The sequence below is a fragment of the Chenopodium quinoa genome, unplaced genomic scaffold (genome assembly GCF_001683475.1).
Source record: "Chenopodium quinoa cultivar QQ74 unplaced genomic scaffold, ASM168347v1, whole genome shotgun sequence".
Taxonomy (NCBI): domain Eukaryota; kingdom Viridiplantae; phylum Streptophyta; class Magnoliopsida; order Caryophyllales; family Amaranthaceae; genus Chenopodium; species Chenopodium quinoa.
The window spans coordinates 2,699,551-2,706,334 of NW_018742329.1; positions in this window are offsets into that span (position 1 = coordinate 2,699,551).

Genomic DNA, 6,784 nt, shown 5'->3' on the forward strand with positions numbered 1-6,784 from the left:
AAAATCCATCTGAGTATTACCCAGGCGGGAAAACAAAACTTGCTTGCAAACAAAGTCTGATTTCTCATTGATTGACTCATTGTTTACAAAAATTTACATTCTCAGAAGTAGTACTTTTTCATATTGTCTACATTCCAAGTTCTAGGCAGGCGCCTGCCGTCTGGAGTTTCCAGGCGGTAGGTGGCGTCCCTTACCTCTTCATTGATCCGGTAGGTCCCAATTTGGAGTTAGCTTCCCCAGCTCATTGGCCCTACCGGTTGCCTCCATTTTTCGTAACACTAAGTCGTCAACTTTCAAGGGACGCTTGTGTACTTTTTTGTTGTAGGCTCTGGTCATTCTCAGACGGTAAATCTCATGACGCAAGGCGGCATTGCCCCTGCGTTCTGGGAGTGAATCCAATTCCAGGCGCATTGCTTCCCAGTTTGCCTCCTCATCATATAGCATGACTCTGAGAGTCGGCTCGTAACGTTCAATGGGCAAGACGGCTTCAGCACCGTAAACCATGAGAAATGGGGTTTCACCGGTTGCCCCTTTTTCTGTTGTCCGGATGGCCCATAGGACATGGATTAACTCTTCTGCCCACAAGCCACCGGCTCTTTCTATTTTATTCTTAATTTCGTCTGAGATGAGTTTGTTGAAGGCTTCAACTTGGCTGTTTGCTTTGGGCCGGCCGACGGATGCAAAACAGCTTGAGATCCCCTGATCTCCCAACCAAGTTTTTAGCTGAAGCGTCTCAAACTGAGGACCATTGTCAAACACCATAGACATAGGTACCCCATACCGGGTGATAATGTTCTTCCAGATGAAGGAAATTACGTCTGAGGTCTTGATATTCCTAACCGCCTTAGCCTCCCCCACTTGGTGAAATAATCCACAGCCACCAGGATGTAGCGCTTTCCGCCTAGAGCAGGCGTGTAAGGACCTAGAATGTCCATTCCCCATTTTGCAAACGGGATTGGGTTGTGGATAGCCGTCAGATCAGTAGCCGGACGGTGAATAAGTTTGCCAAACTTTTGGCACTTGTCACATTTCTTCACCAACTCCTTGGCGTCTACATCAAGAGTGGGCCAAAAGTAATGTCGTCTGGCTCTTACGGCTAGGGACCTGTCGCCTATGTGGGAGGCGCAGAATACCGAGTGCAAGTCTTCGAGAACTTCCTTCCCCTTTTCTGGGGTGACACACTTCAACAGGGGCTTAAGAAACCCCGCCTTGAAGAGTTCTCCGTTTCTCAACTCAAAACTCGCAGCTCGCTTCTTCAGGATGGCTGCTTCCTGTGGCGAATCAGGAAGTGTGTCGTCTGAAAGATAAGCCCAGATGCCATCCATCCAGGTAGAGTTTCGGTCCAGAACTTCAATGGGATCTTCATAGATGCTTCTCTTTTCAAAAACTTCCCAAAAGACTGACCGTGGCGTATCATGGCAGGCGGAAGACACCAGTTTTGACAATTCATCCGCCTGGTTGTTTTCCGACCTAGGAACTTGATTCAGCCGGAATTCCTCAAGTGCCCCGGCCTCTTCTTTGACTGCCTGAAGATATTTGATCATAGCCGGATGAGTAGCCTCATAGCTTCCCTCATACTAGCTAACAACCAATTGGGAATCAGAGTAGGCGTCAATTTTCATGGCCCCTGCCGCCTTACACATGCGAATGTCGGCTAGTAGGGCTTCATATTCCGCCTCATTGTAAGAGGCCTGAAACTTGAAGTGTAGTGCATACTCAAATCTGTCCCCTTCAGGAGACTCGTAGATTACGCCTGCACCACAACCGTTCTTTGTAGAGCTCCCGTCTACGTACACTTTCCAAACCTGATCAAGATTATCCGGAGCCACCGGACAGGTCATTTCAACAATGAAGTCGGCAAACGCCTGACCCTTCACTGCCTTTCTTGGTTCGTAAGTGATTTCAAGGCTTTGCATTTCAATAGCCCATTTCAACATTCTCCCGGATGAATCCAAGGTAGACATTGGCCGCTTGAGTGGCTGGTCAGTGTAAATCACCACCGGATGTGCCAAAAAGTAAGGCTTCAATTTTTTTAATACCATATACAAAGCAAGACCAAATTTTTCAACCATGGAGTACCGGAGTTCAGCATTTTTAAGAACATGGCTAATGAAGTAAACCGGAAGCTGCACGCCGTCTCGCTCAGCAAGGAGAACGGCACTGAGGGCATGATCTGAGACGGCTAAATACATGTACAACGTCTCCCTAGGCAAAGGACTGACCAACCTAGGTAGAGAATGTAAATGCTCTTTCAACCTCTGGAACACCGCCTCAGCATTACCCTCCCATTCAAATCTGGTCTTCTTCCTGATTGCTTGGAAGAAGTAGAGGCATTTGTCGCCTGACCGGCTGAGGAACCTCCCCAAGGCGGCCAGACAACCGGTGAGTCTCTGGACTTCCTTGACAGAACGGGGTGACTTCATGTCAATCACCGCCTGTATCTTTTCAGGGTTAGCCTCTATCCCCCTTTGATCAATCAGGAATCCGAGAAACTTCCCAGACTCAACACCAAAGATGCATTTCTTTGGATTTAACATGACCTTATGCCGCCTGAGGGTGGAGAATGTTTCTCGCAGATCAGCAAGGTGATCCGTCTGTAGCTTGGATTTGACTATCATGTCATCAATATACGCCTCCACATTCCTCCCAATTTGATTAATGAAGACCGTATTAATCATCCGTTGGAAAGTGGCAGGCGCATTTTTCAATCCAAACGGCATCACAGTGTAACAGAATAACCCCTGATCAGTGACGAAGGCCGTCTTCTCTTGATCCTTTTTCCACAGGGGTATCTGATGGAAGTCGGAGTGGGCATCCATCAAGCTCATCAAGGCGTGACCGGCTGTAGAGTCGACCAGACTGTCGATCTTTGGAAGCGGGTAACTATCCTTTGGACACGCCTTGTTGAGGTCAGTGTAATCAACACACATGCGCTAGGTCCCATTCGGTTTCTTAACAAGGACCACATTGGCTACCCAGTCGGGGAAATTACAAGGCCGAATGAACCTGGTGTCTAGCAGCTTTTTGACTTCGGCAGCTGCCGCCTGAATTCTTTCCTCGCCGTGGTTTCTTTTCTTTTGCCGGATGGGCTTCTTTTTGGGGTCCACGGCGAATTTATGGACAACGAGATCCGGGCTGTCGCCTGGCATCTCTTCCACTTCAAAGGCAAAAATGTCTTTGAATTCCTTCAACAGAAGGTGCAAGCTTGCACCCAAAGTAGCATGAGAAACCATCCCAACCTTTACATGACGTTCTGGACGGCTGTCATCCAGAACGAGATCAATGCTTTCACCAGCCGGTTGGGGACAGAGCTCATCTGACCGTTCAACGGTCAGTGATTGCTATTTTTTCTCTTTCTTCACCTCCACCAGCAGAGGTGCCTTTCTTTTCTTTCCAGCTGCTGGTGGGGCAGGTGCTGGGTCGGCATCCGTGACATTGTCAAGGACTATTGGTTCCTGGCCGCCTGGGGCCATAGTATCTCTGACGGCTGAGAGATAGCACTCTCGGGTTGTCTTCTGATCCCCATTCAAGGAACCAACAGAGCCGTCATCCCTCTCATACTTGATGAGCATCAGAGACGGGATGATTACTGCCTCGGCTACATTGAGAGTTGGCCGGCCAAGGATAATGTTGTAGGCGGTCAACTCCTCAACGACCAAGAATCTGACGACAATATTTCGTCCCTGACCTTTCTCTCCCAGCCCGATGGGTAAGTCAATTCTACCGACTGGGTAGACCATCCCACCCCCAAAACCAACCAAGGGGTGGGTGACCGGATGCATGTTGCTGACATTGTATTTCAGCTTTTGCAGGCACCGGAGACTGATGATATCAAAGGAGCTGCCGGTGTCAATAAGGATCCTTCCAACCAACTGGTTGGCCACCTTACATTCAATGACAACCGGGTCGTCAAGCGGACAGCAGATGCTGCCCCTATCCTTCTTAGTGATCAAGACGTCTAGGAAGGAGGAGCTGGCAGACGCCTGCTCATCATCATCTTTGTCCATCTTTCGAAGATGGCTCTTGGTGCCCCAGATGGTTAGGCCACCACATGAGAGCTCGCCTGCTATAGTGTAGACCGGCTCCTTGCCAGTATCCGAACTACTAGCAGGCTGGGGGGTAGTCCTAAAGGACTAACCCTTGTTTTTCTTTTTTGCCCTGGCTGGGGACTTAGAGATGTAGGACTTCAACAGCCCTTTGTCGGCCAGACCGTCCAACGTCCGCTGAAGACTAAAGCAGTCGTTGGTGTCATGGCCAACCTCCTCATGGAATTAACAGAATTTATTTTTGTTCCGTGACTGGATAGAACTCTTCATTGGATTTGGCTTTTCAATGGACAGCCGGTCCTTTACCTCCATGAGGATGGAGTTGTAGTCTTTATTAAACTCGTACTTGGGAACGTACGGTTTAAACTCTTTCTTTTTCTTCTGGGACGGCTGGTCAGAGTCAGTAACCGCCCAGACTTCTTTTCTTTTCTTGCTCTCTTCTTTGTTTTTGGCCGGCTGAGCTGACCGGATGTCTTTCTGTTTTTCGGACTTCTTGGAGTCCGACTGGCTACCAGGCGAGCAGAGGTCGGTAGCTTGAATGTATCTTTCCGCCTCCCTCAGGGCCGCCTGTAAGGTGAAATCCCCTTTTCTGACTAGGTCGAACTTAAAAGTCGACCCATCTCTCAGACCCTTGAAAAAGTCTGTAAAAGCTACCTCGTCAGACAGTCCTTGAATCAGAATTCTTATCAGATTGAACCGCCTGACATATGAGAGCAGCCTTTCTCTCTCTCCCTGCCTAACAGTGCTCAGATCAAGGCTTGTTTTCTTAGCAGGGATGTTCATTGAGAAGTTAGAAGCAAACAGGAAGGCGAGCTTCCTGAAACAATCGATGGACCCGGCCGACAAGTTGCCAAACCATTGTTGGGCAATGCCCTTAAATGTAGCCGGGAAGCACCGAAACCAAGTGGCATCATCCAACCCTTGCAAATACATGAGGTTGGTGTAAGCCATGAGGTGGTCTTCCGGATTGGTGGTACCATCATAGGTACCAACCAACACATTCTTAACCTTGGCCGGCTGGGCCGCCTCGGTTATCTCCCGGGTGAACGCAGAAGGATGTTCACCCAGGCGCAGCAGACGGAGCTGTCAGTCCAATGGCTGGACATTTTGATATGCTGCCTGACCTCCAAAGAGAGCCGGCTGCATGAAGTGAGGGGGATATTGTCCGTAAGCCTGAGTAGGCACATACGGTACAGTTTCAATCATCTGAGGGCCAGAATGGACGGTGTTACCGCATGTCTGGCTCCCATGCAGAGAGAGAGAATTCCCTGCAGTAGAGTTGTTGAAGCTGTATGGAAAGTTCGACGTTGAAGCCGACTCAGACAGCTGTTGATTCCTCTTCCGGTTGATTATTTCCCGGGCATCAGGAATTGATTTTTTACTTCCCACCGGCTGCTGAGTCCGGAGGGTGTTGTTGTTCCTCTTGGGAAGGAGAATCTTTGACCAATCAATGGTCTCGGCTGCCTTCTACTTTGGATGAGGAGTGAGCTTCCGGTCTCTGACTGACTTCCCCTTCTCCTGAGGAGTCTTCTTGGCCGACTGACCTTTACTTGGGCCAGCCCGGCTTTGGGTGATCAGCTCTTTAATTTCACCCTTAAAACTGGTCATGAATCTCTGAGTTCGTCTCGGGTGACAGGTGCTGATCCAGCGGCCGTTTGGGTTTCCCCTTCCGGCTGCCCAGGGGGTCGATTTGCACCCGCCTGGGAGGCACCCCGCTCCAGAGTGTCTCTGGGCCGGATGCGCTTGGTTATGAGAGAGCCATCATTGGCTGTAAAGGTTTCGACCTGAAGATCCTCATCTTCATGGTCTGTAAAGACTTCTGGGTCATTTTCCGGACGGTTAGGGGTGCAAATCTTCGAGGTACTCTCCCCACAGACGGCGCCAAATGTTTTGGGTGTTTTTGTCCCTTGGGAGAGTTACGTCACGAAGTCTGATCCGGCTGAGTTGTACCTGTAAAATAACGGAGACTCCGGGTGGTTGGAGCTCCGCCTCCGACGGTCAAGTCAGTAACTTGAAACAGAATAAAGAGAACGGAAATTTAAGTGGATATCTGCTCGGATTCCAAGCTCAGGTCTTTCTCTGATGTAAGAGAATAAAGGTGTAATAAATTGTAAAACGTGCCCTCAAAATGAGGGACATCTCCCTATTTATAGGGTCTTTGGGATTTGTGCCCTTGATTAGGTCACTAAACCCTAATCATTGGTGGGATGCACTGTTTTGCAGCTTTCTCGGGATTTGGGCCTAATGGCCGCCTTTTTCCCTTATTTTCTGGAGTGACACGTGTCAAGCAGGGATTGATCCACTTTGGGCCAGCCTAAGGCTGACACGTGTCATCCGCTGATTGGACCACGTGGCGGGGTAAAATTACCCTAAACATGTGTCTTTTGCCTTCACAGTTGTTTATGGCATGAATGATGGGAAAGAAAGAGAGGAGCTTTGGGAAGGTATTAAAGGAATTCATGATAGTATGGTGGGGCCTTGGGTTAAATCTGGTGATTTTAATTGTCCTCTCAATTTTGAGGACTGATTGGGTAGAAGTATCACTCAGGGGGAGGTGATTCATTTTAGAGATTGTGTTTAGTATTGTGGCTTAAGTGACTTGAATAAGATGGGAGCTACTTTCACTTGGAATAACAAGCAGCTGAATGAAGATAGGGTTTATAGCAGAATTAATAGAACCTTGATTAATGAAGATTGGGGTATGCCGTTCTCTGACTCTTATGTTCACTATATCCCTG